General features: G+C 43.2%; 1 protein-coding gene across 1 annotated transcript in view; it reads left to right on the forward strand.

The window, feature by feature from the left end:
• Positions 1–962: 962 nt before the first annotated feature.
• Positions 963–16,253, forward strand: part of NFKB2 (nuclear factor kappa B subunit 2) — a 256,667-nt gene continuing 241,376 nt past the window's right edge. The window contains exon 1 of the mRNA XM_086922228.1: positions 963–1,097. The gene's annotated coding sequence lies outside the window, so the exon portion shown is untranslated. The remainder of the gene's footprint in view (positions 1,098–16,253) is intronic.

The following is a 16,253-nucleotide window of genomic DNA, read 5'->3' on the forward strand; positions in this document are numbered from 1 at the left end:
AACTCACTGTGCTATATTATAAGGATTGCAATTTATGAACTGCGAGTAAGGATCTCTGTGTAAAAAAGGAGGAACCCACTTACCTGTCTACAGTAAATAAAATCGGGGTACACAATATGCTTGGAGGACACTTATTAACCTGCTATGCTAGTTTATGAGTCAAAACGGTGACTATACAAAACACAGATCTCCCCAGTAAATACATGAACCACCAGAGACCTCCTACCATTATTTCCTGAGATGTACCCGGCATACAAAGCTCTCTGTAGCAGGTGCCTTAACCCTATACGGTATTTTAAAATGCAGCATTTGCAACCAATTAAGGCAGAACAAATGTACTGTCTCGTTTCTTCTTGTTGCTTATTTCTTCATGACAGAGTTTGTTTGTGCTTGAAATAAAAAAAATATGTAAATTGACTGTCAGACTGCTTTTCGTAACTCCAGCCTCGTGAATCCACGCCCTTTTTTTGATCACTTTATGGGTTACGGTGGTTAGCATAGTAATGTTTTCTCAGTTCCAGCCCTGTCTGCTGCTTGCATCGCATCCTCATTTTTCTGCCGAGTTGAGAGCGCTCGAACGAGGGATATTACATTAAATAGGATGAGCAATTTAAACAATACTGCACCTCTGCGTGCTTTGAAAAGCCGCTTCATAGGACACACTAACTTTCTCTTGTTAAAAAACAGAAGTCATGCAACAGACACCTATGTAGACCCCCGGAGTTGCCGTCGTCCTTGTAACGAACAGAAACCTCACCGCTCCAAGATGGCGGCCACTTTTGTCACTCTCTACGGAAATATTGGCAGTCACTGCCTACCTTTAACTTTAACTGTGAGGTTGGAATCTTTGGCCTTTGATGATCACTTCCTTGTCTTGGACCCACCTGTTCCTGTCGAGGTTCCTCTTCGGTCGCAAATACGTAACCAATTGCTGAGCTGAATGTTCTTGAGTGGCAGCTAGTGTACTGTTGTAGGAATTCCCCTTGTTTGGGAGCGCCTATTGATATATAGCAGGGACTTTCCTGGGAGTTAAAACTAATCGCAAACTTGCTAGTAAAGAAACAGAAGCACACGAAGGGACCTGAGGACGAGTGCAGGTACGGGGGGACTATAGGGCAGGACTGGATGGGAAAATCGGTTAGGAATCTGGGTTAATTTGCAGGACCCAAGTAGAAATATTAGGATTTGAGCTGAAATTGCATTTAGTTAGCGATTATAGCAATTTAAGGCGAGTAGGTTTTAACTCCGGAAGCCAACGTCAATAGCTAGTCCATTGGTTATTGGGGTTAGGTTAGTTATCTGAAGGGATCCTTTCCAAACATTTACTCCAGTTTGTGGTACATTCGGAATTAGGTGTGAGCATTAATTGATGCTTTTGAGAATACTGTTACCGCAGTATCTTTGCCTACGCATAGAAGAGGGTAACTGAGTTGAAAATGGTGGTTTCTACATCTACTCCAAGGATAAGCACAGCTAACGTAGTGCCAGAAGGAGAGCAGGGATATGAGGTCCAACAATGGATTGGGTGGAGAACAGTTCCAAAATACTGGTCTGCAGTTGGCATATGAGAGTCCCAATACGAGGTGTAGGAATAACAAGAAGGTCAGAGACAAGAGAGCAGAAAAAGAGCAAGGTTCACACACAGGACTGGGGCAGCAGGGCTAGTGCAATCTTGAACAAGGCAATTAGGGATCTGGAGAAGGGCTCAGCAAAAAACAAGGAAGATACACATTCAGGAAAGTTCATCCCAATTGGTTCAAGTCTTTTGCCAAAAGTGGGCACTATCCACTGAAAAAACATTTGGCCGATTGGTGCATATCAAACACTTATATTTCTCATACATTCAGTGCTTATCTAATCGGCTTTGCTTCCTTCATTACAACCTTAAAAATCTCTTCAATTACTTGTTATGTTCTTCATTTATTTAAATCTGCCTGGTCTCAGCCATGCAATCTGCTTTTTCCTTTCACGATGTGTGTCTTCTTAGTCATTTGGATCTTCAAGCAGTGTATCGATGTGTGCATTCCTGCTACCTTTCTCCCGCTACCTTTCTTGATGATAACAAGTAAAACGTTGATTAATGAAAATTACTTGGTAAAAGAATATACTTAAACTTTATATTAGAAGATGACTTTCTTCATAAGTACATTGTAAATACAGGAAAGTAAAATTGCAGCAGAAAACGAGCAACACTGTATAAAGAATATGCCTTTGACATGGCAATAAATACATTTCACTAGCCATTATGAAATTATTCATATCTATGAATTAGAATTTTTTTGACTGCAATATTCGCTATAGCATCATTTCCCAAACAAGGTCGAGATCCACTGGCGTGTCGTGAGCCAATCTTTTTAATGGGTTGCGAATGCCCTGGTCCTTATGTAATATTTAAAATTAATAGCCCTGTTTGTGCAGCAGTGCAAAGGTACTGAACAATGTCCCAAAGTCCGGTTTTAAAACAAAGTGTTGCAAGTATTGTCAAGCAAGCATCCAGGTGAGCTGCTGTTTTACTTAGCAAAGCCATTTAAACTGAGAATGTGTTCACCATACTTGATCATATACTACCATACCACTTGTGTATGACTTACACACATAACTTGAGAAATATGGAAGTGGCCTAATAGCCAGAGCTCGCAGCTTTGGATCTGGTGAACCAGGTTAGAGTCTCGGCATTGTCTCAACAACCTTTGATATTGAGCAAATCGCATAATCTACTGTGCTTGTAATAATATGAATGTGGCCTTCTGCAATGTGATCTGGTGCTCAAGTAAAGTTCTCCAGTGCCTTTGTGCTGTGTTACTGCTATATAAAACTGATATATATATATATATATATATATATATATATATATATACTGCAACAACCTTTCTCGATTAAAAAAGGTATTCAGGACACTCCAGGATGTTCAAAATTCAATTTATTTGCAACGAAAAGTCACAAACCGACGCCTTTGTCCGTGACCAAGCCTTACGGCGAAATGCGTCGGTTTGTGACTTTTCGTTGCAAATAAATAGAATTTTGAGCATCCTGGAGTGTCCTGAATAACTTTTTTAATCGAGAAAGGTTGTTGCAACATATGATACAAACGTCGGTTTTTACGAAGGACCGCCGCACAGCTAAAGCCCTGAACTACCGGCATTGGTGGATATATATATATATATATATATATATATATATATATATATATATATATATATATTAGCCCACCAGACTCCAGACAGCCGTTGAGCCCAATCCAACAAAGACAAAAGAGAAGACCCAAGATAAGTGCTTAGTTACAGTGCTTTATTCCTTCCAGCCAGCCTGCCGCCATTCCGCGTTTCGCTATATATATATATATATATATATATTCACTAAAAAAAACATAGGTTTTATGCCTTATATAGTTAGGAATTAACATATAAAAAACCATTGAAATTCCTCCTATATAGTTAGCTGGACATTTTTTTTTATATAAAACCAATGAAATTCGACATATAGTTAGGTGCACTAACTATATATTTCGCGAATCCTCAATCCAATGCTGATGATGTCACATATTACATCATTCATGACATGGTCAGTTACATCACTGATGACATTACTGATGACATCATCCAGTGTCTGTGTGTTTTTGTAAAGTTTAAATATGTTTTACATATTGAAGAATGAGAGGATGTATAAGAGTATGGATGAAGGATTTGATTGTATAAGTGAGTATTCACTTGAATATATAAGTGAGTAAGTATGTGTTTGTATATCTGTGAAAATGTAAGCTGTTCTGTGTTTAATTGTATAGATGAAGAAATCAAAGTGTGATTGATTCTTTAGAGGACTGAGTAGGTGTGTGAGTAACTCCATGGATGAGTGGCAGTGTGTGAGTGTCTGCATAGGTGTATGAGTGCATATGATAGTGTTGCAATGATGAGTGACAGTATGTACGAATGACCTTATGGGTGAATGAATGAGTGTGCATGTAGACGTAGGAATCAGTTAGTGGGTATGTAGTAAATGGTATTGGTGTGTCAATAGTTTCAAAAATGATACTCTGTATTTTACACTATGTGTATTAGAGTGTAAGGAGGTGCATTGTATTATCACATGAAGTATATCATCAGTGGTGTAATTATTGATGTTAAATGAGCTGTCATCAGTGATGTCATCAGTGATGTCACTGACCATGTCATGAATGATGTAATATGTGACATCATCAGCATTGGATTGCGGATGCGCGAAATATATAGTTAGTGCACCTAACTATATGTCGAATTTCATTGGTTTTATATCAATAAAATGTCCAGCTAACTATATAGGAGGAATTTCAATGGTTTTTTATATGTTAATTCCTAACTATATACGGCCTAAAACCTATGGTTTTTTTAGTGAATTTCATTGGTTTTTTAAAGGCTAATTCCTAACTATATATAGTGTATAGCCTATGGTTTTTTCAGTGAATTTCATTGGTTTTTTAAAAGCTAATATATATACCTGATCACATTTTAGTTTTGTGTTTATGTCGCAGGTTGGGTAATTCCCAACAGCATTTTGCTGTCTTAGCCATGCAATGTACTATATTTATACAGTATTTGGTTTTGTTTTTGAGACAACAAGGTAGCCGATACACTGCAGTATTTGGATGTGGTACACTTACTAGTAATCTAGTGCAATATATGTTAAATTTATACATTCCAAGATGGCGCCCCGTGCTGCGAACAAGAATTAGTCCTTTGTTTGTTTTTGTAATGTTTTGAAAACATTCATAATGGCGCTGCGCACGTCTTGTCAGATGAAAACATTGAGAAAGGGAGGGCTCTCCCGAAACGCGTCTGTCTTTAAATAAACTGCCCTGTGAAACGAGCTGAGCCGTGCTTGTGAGTGCTTTTTCTTCCTGGAACCCGGCTGGGTATTCTCAGGATTTTTGGGAGCTTGGATATTTCTCCGCGAGCACCATCGCGGCAGACAGCACCCGCTACCTTGGAGTGACTCGTGTTTTGTTGGTGCAACACGGAGCGGATTTTTTATTACACGAGTGCACCGCCACCACCGGAGAACGTGAACTGAGGTCTGAAGCATAACCCCACGTTGTTTTGCTCCGGATCAAGCATCACAGGGATTGCAGCTAACCGGCCGACCTACGAAGCGGTAAGCCGTTTTTACAATTTGGCAATCCCGATCTGTTTGTTTGAACTTTGACATTGGTGGCTTAGCGAAAGCCGGCAGCAGACTCGTAGCAGGGCAACTCGTTGGATCCTGGGACCAGGCTCCAATTGAAGCACAAGACAAATAATTCCAACATGTTCAATATGTCAGAGCGCAGAGACGCAGCTGGGGCGATGTTTAAGAACAAAAACCCGGACATTTCCAAACCGGCACGAGCCACTAACGTGACCACTCCCAATGCCTTGACAACGCAGTTCCGAAAACTGGAAAAACTCTATGAACGCGAATTGCGCAAATGGTGGGAGGGTACCTCTTTGCAGGGTTACATCGAGGTACAGAGGGTACCTAGAGGTCTGAGAATTTTCACCGTCCCTGCATACGAAAACCCAGACCCCCTCCTACTAGAAGCCTGGGCTGCCCATATAGCCAGTTCATGTAAAGGCATGCTGGAGATCTTAATCCAGTTTGCTTGGAGTGATCGCGACAAAGTGGTGAAAGAAATTGAAGAATTAGAAACCATAATAGCACAAAATACTGATAAAGAAGAACAAGAAGCGCTAAGGGCTAACATGAAGAAGAGACTTCAAAAATATGAAACTAAAATCAAATTACGCAAACAAGAAAAGTTTGACCGAGATGAGCGGGACTACGCCATGGGAAGGGTTCTGACTTTTTCAAAGAAATATGATCAGCCACGCAAGGAGGTGGCAAGAAAAAGACAAATGCCTAAATCAAATGTCGAAACTAGAGTGGAAACATCAGACTCCGACGTGAATGCCAGTGAATTGTCAGGCGATGAAACAACTGGCTTGGCATCTGCATCTGAGATAGTGGCCCAGCAGACCCCTTTTCAACAGGAGTTCACGGTCATCCAAGAGAGCTGGCTAAGGGACGGCAAGAACAAACCACCAGAAGAGGCCGACAAACCCGACGGGGAGGCTGGAAGGGGAAAGGGAAGAGGCAGAGGCACCAACCAGACCAAAACCACCGCGAGGGTTACCAGGAGTCAGAGGAGAGGAAGATGGTGAGCTCGTCGGAGCAACTCACCATCGTTAATCTTTCTGAGAGACACCTCACGCCAGCTGAAGAGTCCGTGTTAAAGCTAGGACTCACCTTTTGTCCGAATAAAAACATGGAGTATACGCAAACGCGTATAGACTTGTACAAATTTATTCGGAAAGTCAAACTGCATAAGTTTCACAAAACCAAGCCCACAGCGAAAGAAGCCCAACAATTAAGATTGAATCGTAAGGAAACGGACCTCCTCACGGTTAACGACTTGACAGCTTGTGAAGTACTACACAATTTAAGGAGAGAAGGCGACATGGAAGCCAGTTTAGCGGATAACACACTTACGCAAAGACTGGCCAATGTCAACATAGACCAAGTCGCACCTAAGAGTGACTTTAAGCTGGCCTCCAAATTTGTCCCCCAACTAGCGGTGGATCCTATTGACGTCTTCTCAGATGTGGTCACCAGGGATCTGATGACTCTAAGAAACACACAAAGCAACCAGAAGACGCAATACAATACCACTAAAGAGCAACAATCTGCTATCAATTCACTCATGGAGGACAAAACCATCGTATGCAAACCCTTAGACAAGGGAGGCAACATTGTGATCATGTCGAGGCCCAAATATGTTGCAGAAGCCATGCGCCAACTTCAGGATACTTCCTGTTATGCTGTGATCAAAAAACAGGAATATTCTACCAGCATCAACGATCTTCATACCTTACTGAAGAAGTGGTATGATAAACAAATGCTAGACCTGGAGGAGTATCTGTTTCTAAAAACTACGAATCCCATATTACCTTGTTTCTACCATCTACCCAAGGTTCACAAGGACATCAAGGAACCCCCAGGAAGACCCATAATCAGTGGCGGTTTTACCATGGGGGCGTTTGGGCGCCGCCCCCCCTGCTTTCTCGCCGTGCGAGAAGAAGGCAGAAACAAATAGTAGTTATTTTATCTATAACTACCATTTGTTTCTGTCTGCCCTTCTTGCACGGCGAGAACGCAGTCAGCAAACTTACTTCCTGTTTACGAGTCGAGCCTCAGTCAGGGCAGGGGGGAGTGGCTTGGGGGAGTGGCTTGCCCACTGTTGTGAATACGGACTGTTTGGACAGCCTGAGAGGCTGTCCAACAGACAGTATTAGCAACAGTGGGCAAGCCGCTCCCCCCTGCCTCCTCCCACTCTCTGTTCTAAAGCATGGAGACAAGAAGGAATGACGTATTTAGGGCAGCCGGCCGAACCAATCAGCGCCGGCTGCCATGGAGGGGAGGGAGGCTGCCTGCAGCCTTTAGTGACGTGACGACTCTGACGACGAGGCATTTGAAATCCAGGATGGCGGCAGTCTGCAGTCTCGGGACAGGACTCGAGTCCGCAGTCAGAGATGGAAGCCAAGGTACGTTTTTTTACATTTATTTTATTATTCGGGGCTGTTGTGATGGTTTTATTTTATTATTCTGAGTCAGTCTGTTAAAAACGGGGCTGTTATGATGGTTTTATTTTATTATTCCGAGTCAGTCTGTTATTAACGGGGCCGTTGTGATGGTTGGCGCCTAGTTAATGTTGCTGCTGAAGCACGAGATCACCACATTGTGCATTAAAATTCAGTGATTGCTGTTTTAAGAGTTCTGGCTGCGTATTTATTTAAAAAGTTACGATTGGACTAGCGCGATGCAGCGCGATTTATAGCTGCGTAGGTGGGCATTTACAACAATAAGTAAACAGAATCCATCTTTTAAGTGTGTAGTGCGCCCGTGCAAAGCTTTAGCAAATGTGGTTAACGGTGCTTTTTGTTCATTCAGATAATGTGGTGGGTTACTATTATTCGAAGCTGAAATTTCAATGTTGTTTAATGAACCGTGCATACAATAAAAAAATGCGTAATAGATTGCAAAGAATATTTCAATTGGTTTGGTGCTGAAACAATGCGTGAAGTAAATTGGACGCCTGTACGTGTGCAGCTTTGTGGATGCACCTGTAGTTTGTCGCTGGCTGGCAGAGGCGCAGAGCCGTCTGAGCTGCTAATGTGCGCCAGTAGAAGAGGCTCAATTAGTTGTAGCTGTCTGAGCAGCCTGTTTGCATTGCTTGTCTGTCGTCTGCAGTACGATTTTCATTTTACGCCCTGCCACTTTCAAATGTCACCAGCCGCCACTGCCCATAATTTCGTCCATGGGAGGGATGACTGAAAATCTGTCGAAATTCTTGGATCACCACCTGTTTAATTTTGTACTGTCCCTAAGATCATATATCAGAGACACCACTGATTTCATTGAAAAGGTGGAACGGTTGGAGTGGCAATCATCTTATATCTTGATTGCCCTGGATATAACAAGTCTATACACTTGTATTGACCATGAACAGTGGTTACATGCAGTGGAATATTTCCTGAGCAAAAAAGAACTCAAATATGCAATGCATGATAAGATGCTTTTGGAATTTATTTCATTTTGTCTGCGCAATAACATCTTTCTCTTCCAGGACACTATGTATCGCCAACTCTCTGGTACGGCCATGGGTTCCTGCTTCGCCCCCAGCTACGCGAATCTTTTCGTCGGCTGGTGGGAGGAGCAGGTAGCCTGGGCCCCCAGACTTGCCACATGGAACACCAAGGTGGTTACCTGGAGCAGATACATAGATGATCTGTTCCTGGTGTGGAATGGTACGGTTGAGGAAGCTAACCAATACATCCAACTGCTCAACGAAAACGAGTACCATCTGAGATTTACCAGTGAAATCAGTAGGGACAGGGTCAATTACCTAGACCTAGAAGTTAGTGTCAGTGAGGGACGCATTTGCACACAACTTTACCGCAAGCCCACGGCCGGCAATAGCGTTTTACACGCTTCCAGCGGCCATCCTCGTAAATTGATTAACAATATCCCATACGGGGAGTTTTTGCGGTTAAAGCGCAATTGCAGCCAAAACACTTACTTCGAGAAAGCAGCTGGTGAATGCATGGAACGATTTTTAACAAGAGGTTACAGCTCTTCCCTTCTGCAAGACACCCTCAATAGGGTTAGGAAAATACCACGTGCTAGTCTCTTTGCCAAGAAGAAAGGCCCCGATACTGAAGGCAAATTTCGCATCATAACACCATATGCTGCTGACTCGTTCAAACTGCGATCCATTCTGTCCAAACATTGGCACATCTTAAAATCGGATCAAATCGTAGGGCCTGATATTCCCAACACCCCACTTATCACATTCAGAAAGGCCAGATCTCTTAGAGATCAAATAGTTCAGAGCTACCTACCATTCATGAAGAAACCATTAGGAACTTTGAAAGACACCAAAGGCTTTTTCCCTTGTGGAAAATGCAAAGCCTGTGCTTCAAGTAAAAGGACATTAACATACCAAGTCCCGGGTAAAAAGGATGGGAGGAGAATAACAAAGTTTATGTCATGTCATTCTGACTTTGTTGTCTATTGCCTAATGTGTCCCTGTCTGTTACGGTACGTTGGGAGTACCATTAATCCTGTTAAGTTGAGAACATTGAAACACATGCGGGCCATTGTGAACAAGGACTTTACGTATCCCGTGGCCCGGCATTTCTCCTTAAAACATAACAGTGATAGGAACCTTCTTAGGTATTTTTGTTTGGACCAAGTCGAAGAGAATCCTAGAGGGGGCAATAGATTGCTCACACTCAGGAGACTTGAGTCCCGGTACATCATTGACCTGGGGACTAAAGCACCTGGAGGCTTAAATATGGGAGAAGAACTGGCCTCTCATTTGGGTTAGCTGTGTGTATTATTGTGCTATGAGTTCTGTTTAGTTGAATACTGAGTTTCCAACATAGACTTTACAGTTTGATTATTTGTGCAATACTTTCTGGAATTGTTTTGAGTGTTTTTGTTTTTTGTTTTTTGTTGTGTGATGGATGTTTTCATCACCACTGAGACTGAACTAGATGACTTGCTTTAGTTTTTGACCACATCGAATGTTTTGGCAGTCCGCACTGGGGCTGCAATTGCCGATCCACGGCAAGATTATGTCCGACCTGATCACATTTTAGTTTTGTGTTTATGTCGCAGGTTGGGTAATTCCCAACAGCATTTTGCTGTCTTAGCCATGCAATGTACTATATTTATACAGTATTTGGTTTTGTTTTTGAGACAACAAGGTAGCCGATACACGGCAGTATTTGGATGTGGTACACTTACTAGTAATCTAGTGCAATATATGTTACATTTATACATTCCAAGATGGCACCCTGTGCTGCGAACAAGAATTAGTCCTTTGTTTGTTTTTGTAATGTTTTGAAAACATTCATAATGGCGCTGCGCACGTCTTGTCAGATGAAAACATTGAGAAAGGGAGGGCTCTCCCGAAACGCGTCTGTCTTTAAATAAACTGCCCTGTGAAACGAGCTGAGCCGTGCTTGTGAGTGCTTTTTCTTCCTGGAACCCGGCTGGGTATTCTCAGGATTTTTGGGAGCTTGGAGAGATATATATATATATATACATATATATATATATATATATATATATATATATATATATATATATATATATATATATATATATATATATTTTTTTTTTTTTTGTATTGGTTGTTTTTTCCCCTGATTTTAAGGAATTATATATATATATATATATATATATATATATATAATTCCTTACTTTTCTCCAATACAAAGTCTTTGAACATACACATAAATTTACAAACATGCACTCTTGAATCACAAGAGTTTCTATACAGTAAAACGTATTGTAGATAGCCATTATGTGCAAGGTCATAGAAATGCACATCCATTCTTTGTCCCTCACGTAATTTAATGTACATCATTGGTGGTTATATAATCATTTTAGCCCATAATTTACCTGGAGGTAATCACAGTGGCAAGTTTTAACGTGAAGGATGATCAGCTTGTAATTTTTCTCGTTGGCACACAACAGAGATAACCCAAATGCTTTTGTTGACAGGAATGTTGTAATTGTTCACGGTGAGCAACTGATGCCCAATAAAAGAAACCAGGAGGACAACCTAAAATGGATAATTAGTCAAGGGCAACTTCTAAGTATACCAGGAAATAATTAAAGAAGTTCATACCCAAAGTGAGCTATTTAGAGATGAGTGACTGGGTTCAATGACTGTTCGTCAGAGTTAATGCAGTGAAATAAGAGGAGCGGGGATTATGTAGAAATAGAAAGCAGTGGGTGTGAGTGGGAACGTGTAAGCATGTGCGTTCATATCTGTGCAAACAGGTGAAAGTTTGCGTTAAGACAGCGTGTGCACGTTTCATTTAGTCTTAGACATGCATCTTGAGGCTGATTGGAAAAGCTTTTCTGTACATGAAAAAAGTCATAATTTACACATGTCAAATTTACGCACGGATCACACATCCAGACAAGTCTAAGGAGTTGTCAAGGACGTGCAACACAACGTTTATGTGGTAGTTCTATTCAGAGCATTCACAAGTCATTGCAATAAAAGGCATCTTGTTTTCTAGTGCAGAGCAGTGTGGATAGTTGGCTGGGTTAGTCTCTGCTCACACTTCTCCAGTGCGGGCACAAAAGCTGCTGCCACAGTGCATGCTTCCACAGCACGCTCCAGGCTGCCGCATGCCCTCCCACCGCCTCGAGGCCAAGGGCGGCTATCTTTCATCACCCGCACATACCCGCTCTCCCCTGCACTCCCATCTCCAGAATAACTAAGGCGCTGGCATAACTGAAACATTTGTCAGCCAGGAGTCTGGGCGCACATTTGCTTGTCAATCTACGGACGCGGACACATCAAAGGCTTCCCCCAGGCAGGGGGAAGCGGAAACTAAGTCCTCCCGGCCCCGCCCACATCCAGGCGGCTGCGGCAGCCATTATGAGACGGCTCGGGCCGCGGCGGTGATCTCGGGGGTAAGCACCCTCGAAATTGAAATAAAACAGACCAAAATAAAAGAGAGAAGCCCCCCAAGCCCCCCCCCCCGCCCACATTTTTTTTTTGAAAAATCGCGGGGGTGCGCGCTTATAGATATATAATTTGTTTGTCTTTTAATTTTCTCAGGAACCACTGGAGGGATTTACACGATTTTACAAAAAGCGTGATCTGCGTACCAGACACTACTATTTTGACAAGTTTGGTGTAATTCCCTTCAGTGGTTCAAGCTGTAGCCGAGTCTAAAGGTCCTATGGAAATTAACATGGGGAAAACACGTTTTGGGACCCCCCTTTTTTCTCAGCCCCCACTTGACGAATCCCCCCCAAATTTTCAGGGAAGGAGCGGAGCGGAGCGAGCCATCTTCTTTGAGAAATTTGCGAAGATTCATCAACCAGGGCCAAAGGTATTCCCAATAGAATGTTGGGGATTTCCTATGGAAACAGGTCCTAACTATATATACCTACTGGCTACCGCCAGTAGGTAATATATATATATATATATATATACACACAAGTTATTCAATAACTACTATACATTTTAGGATATTTTTGCATGTATCTACATGTGAATATCTCCTGAACTTGACAAAGACTTTGCCGAAACGCGTTGTTCTGTTTTGTTTTGTGACACAATAAATCCTTATTGTGCTCGTCCTCTGGTGTGCCGCTGGGAGGTATTTGAGAGGTGTCGGAGGAAACTTCCTTGTGGAAAATAAATTTAGCGGTGTTGTGACCGCTGCAGGCACTGGCGTCAGTAGGAGGGTGAGCGGCCAGGGAGTGCGTTTGCAGAGTGGTGGGCAAAGTGGGCGTGGCCTGCTATCAGAACTTAGCAATCCTGGTATGTGGGACTTACTGTACGTATTAGGAGGGGTAGTTGGCCCCCAAGGATGTCCTTGGGGCCAACTACCGCTCTTGTTACCTCCTCCCCCTTTCTATACCTCTCTTCCCTCTTTGTGCAACTCTCTTGCCTATTTCTACACCTCCCTTTCCTGTTTCTGCACCCCTCTTACCTCTTTCCATCTCTGTTGGTTCTTTCTGCACCTCTTTTGCTTCATTCGGCACTTCACTTGCCTCTTTCTGTACCCCTCTTACCTCTTTCTGCACCTCTGTTGATTCTTTCTGCACTGCTCTGGCTTCTTCCTGCACCTCTGTTCTGAATTTCTGCATCCCTCTTGCCTTTTTCTGCACCCTTGTTCCCTCTTTCTTCACCCCTTTCGCCTGTTTCTGCAACTCTCTTGCCTCCTTCTGCACCTCTCTTGCCACTTTTTGCACCTCTGTTGGTTCTTTTGCACCCATCCTGCCTCTATCTATACTTCTTTTGCCTCTTTGTGCACCTCTCCTACATCTTTTTACACCCCTCTTGCCTCTTTTTGCACCTCTGTTGGTTCTTTCTGCACTGCTCTTGTTTCTTTCTGCACCTCACTTGCCTCTTTTTGCACTTCTCTTAGTTCTTTCTAAACCTCTGTTGCTTCTTTCAGCAATTCTCTTGCCTCTTTCTGCTCTTTACTTGCTTCTTTCTGCACATCTCTTGCCTCTTTCGGCACCTCTGTTGCTTCTTTCTACACCCCTCCTGCCTCTTTCTGCACCCTCTTCCCTCTTTGTGCAACTCTCTTGCCTCTCTCTACACCTCTCTTCCCTCTTTTTGCACCTCTTTTGCCTCTTCCAGCACCTCTTTCAGCACCTCTGTTGCTTTTTTCTGCAAATCTCTTGCCTCTTACTGCACCCTTCTTTTCTCTTTCTGCACATGCCTTGCCTCTTTCTGCACCCCTGTTTCCTCTTTCTGCACCTTTCCTGCCTGTTTCTGCGCCACATTTGACTCTTTCTGCACCTCTGTTGCTTCTTTCTGCACTTCGATTGCCTCTTATTGTACCTCTCTTGCTTCTTTCTACACCCACCTGCCTCCTTCAGCACCTCTGTTGCTTTTTTTTGCAGATCTCTTGCCCCTTTCTGCACCTCATGTGCCTCTTTCAGGACCTCACTTTTCTCTCTCTGCACCTCACGCCTCTATCTGCACCCCTGCTCCCTCTTTTTGCACCTTTCGTGCCTGTTTCTGCACCTCTTTTGCATCTTTATGTACTTCTGTTGCCTTTCGGCACTTCTCTTGCTCTTTATGCACCCTTTGCGCTTCCACCAGCACCTCTGTTACTTCTTTATGTACTTCTCTTCCTTCTTTCTGCACCCTTCTTGCCTCTTTATTTACCCCTCTTGCCTCTTTGTGCACCCCTATACCCTCTTTGTGCAACTCTGTTGCCTCTTTCTACACCTCTGTTGGTTGTTTCTGCACTGCTCTTGCTTCTTTCTGCGCTATACTTGCCTCTTTTGGCACTTCTCTTGCTTCTTTTTACACCTCTGTTGCTTCTTTCAGCAATTCTTTTGCCTCTTTCTGCACTTTTCTTCTTTTTTTGCACCGCTCTTGCCTCTTTCTATACCTCTCTTGCCTTTTTGTGCACCTCTCCTACCTTTTTCGGCACCCATCTTGCCTCGTTTTGCACCTCTGTTGGTTCTTTCCGCGCTGCTCTAACTTCTTTCTGCACCTCACTTGCCTCCTTCTGCACTTCTCTTCTTTCTTTCTGCACTGCTCTTGCTTATTTCTGCACCCCACTTGCCTCTTTTTGCACTTCTCTTGGTTCTTTCTAAACCTCTGTTGCTTTTTTCAGCAATTCTCTTGCCTCCTTCTGCACTTCTCTTCCTTCTTTCTGCACTGCTCTTGCTTATTTCTGCACCCCACTTGCCTCTTTTTGTACTTCTCTTGGTTCTTTCTAAACCTCTGTTGCTTTTTTCAGCACTTCTCTTGCCTCGTTCGTCACTTCTCTTGCTTCTTTCTGCACCCCTCCTGCACCTCCTGCATCTTTCTGCACCCCTCTTCTCTCTTTGTGTAACTCTCTTGCCTCTTTCTATACCTCTTGTCCCTCTTTCTGCACCACTCTTGCCTCTTTCTGTACCACTCTTGCCTCTTTCTGTACCGCTCTTGCCTCTTTCTGTACCTCTGTTGTTTCTTTCTGCACTTCTGTTACCTCTTTCTGTACCCTTCATGCCTATTTCAGCACCTCTGTTGCTTCTTTCTGCACTTATCTTGGTTCTTTCTGCACTGCTCTTGCCTCTTTCTTCATCCCTCTTGCCTCTTTGAGCACATCTGTTGCTTATTTCTGCACCTTTCTCTCCTCTTTCTGTGCCCCTCTTTCCTCTGTGCAACTCTTGCCTCTTTCGACACCGCTTGTTCCTCTTTCTGCACCACTCTTGCCTCTTTCTGTTCCTCTGTTGCTTCTTTCTGTAATTTTCTTGCCTCTTTCTGCAACCTTCCTGCCTCTTTTAGCACCCCTGTTGCTTCTTTCTGCACTTCTCTTGGTTCTTTCTGCACTGCTCTTGCCTCTTTCTTCATCCCTCTTGCCTCTTTGAGCACCTCACTTGCCTTTTTTGCACTTCTCTTGGTTCTTTCTAAACCTGTGTTCCTTCTTTCAACAATTCTCTTCCCTCTTTCTGCACCTTTCCTGCCTGTTTCTGCACCTTCCTTGTCTCTTTCTGTACCTCTCTTGCCTCTTTCTGCACTGCTCTTGCCTCTTTCTTCATCCCTCTTGCCTCTTTGAGCACCTCTTTTGCTTCTTTCTGCACTCCCTTTGCCTCTTTCTGCACCCCTTTTGCCTCTTTCTGCACCCCTTTTGCCTCTTTCTGCACATCTGTTGCTTATTTCTGCACTTCTATTGCCTCTTTCTGCACCTCTTGCTTCTTTCTGCACCTCACTTTCCTCTTTCAGTACATCTGTTGCTTTTCTCTGCAGATCTGTTGCCTCTTTCTGCTCCCCTATTTTCTCTTTCTGCACCTCTCTTGCCTCTTTCTGCACCTCTGTTGCTTTTTTTGCACTTCTCTTGCTCTTTCTGCACTGTGCACGCCTCTTTCAGCACCTCTGTTGCTCCTTTCTGCACTTCTCTTCCTTCATTCTTCACCCCTCCTGCCTCTTTCTGTACCTCTCTTGCCTCTTTGTGCACCTCTGTTGGTTCTTTCTGCGCTACTCTAACCTCTTTCTACACCTTACTTTCCTCCTTATGCACTTCTCTTGCTTCTTTTTGCACCTCTGTTGCTTCTTCTGCACTTCTCTTCCTTCTTTCTGCACCCCTCCTGACTCTTTCTGTACATCTCTTGCCTCTTTCTGCATCTCTCTGGCCTATTTCTGAACCCCTCTTTTCTCTTTCTGCACCTCTCTTGTCTCTTTCTGCTCCTCTGTTCCCTGT

This window comes from Lissotriton vulgaris, chromosome 5, assembly GCF_964263255.1.
Source record: "Lissotriton vulgaris chromosome 5, aLisVul1.2, whole genome shotgun sequence".
Lineage (NCBI taxonomy): Eukaryota > Metazoa > Chordata > Amphibia > Caudata > Salamandridae > Lissotriton > Lissotriton vulgaris.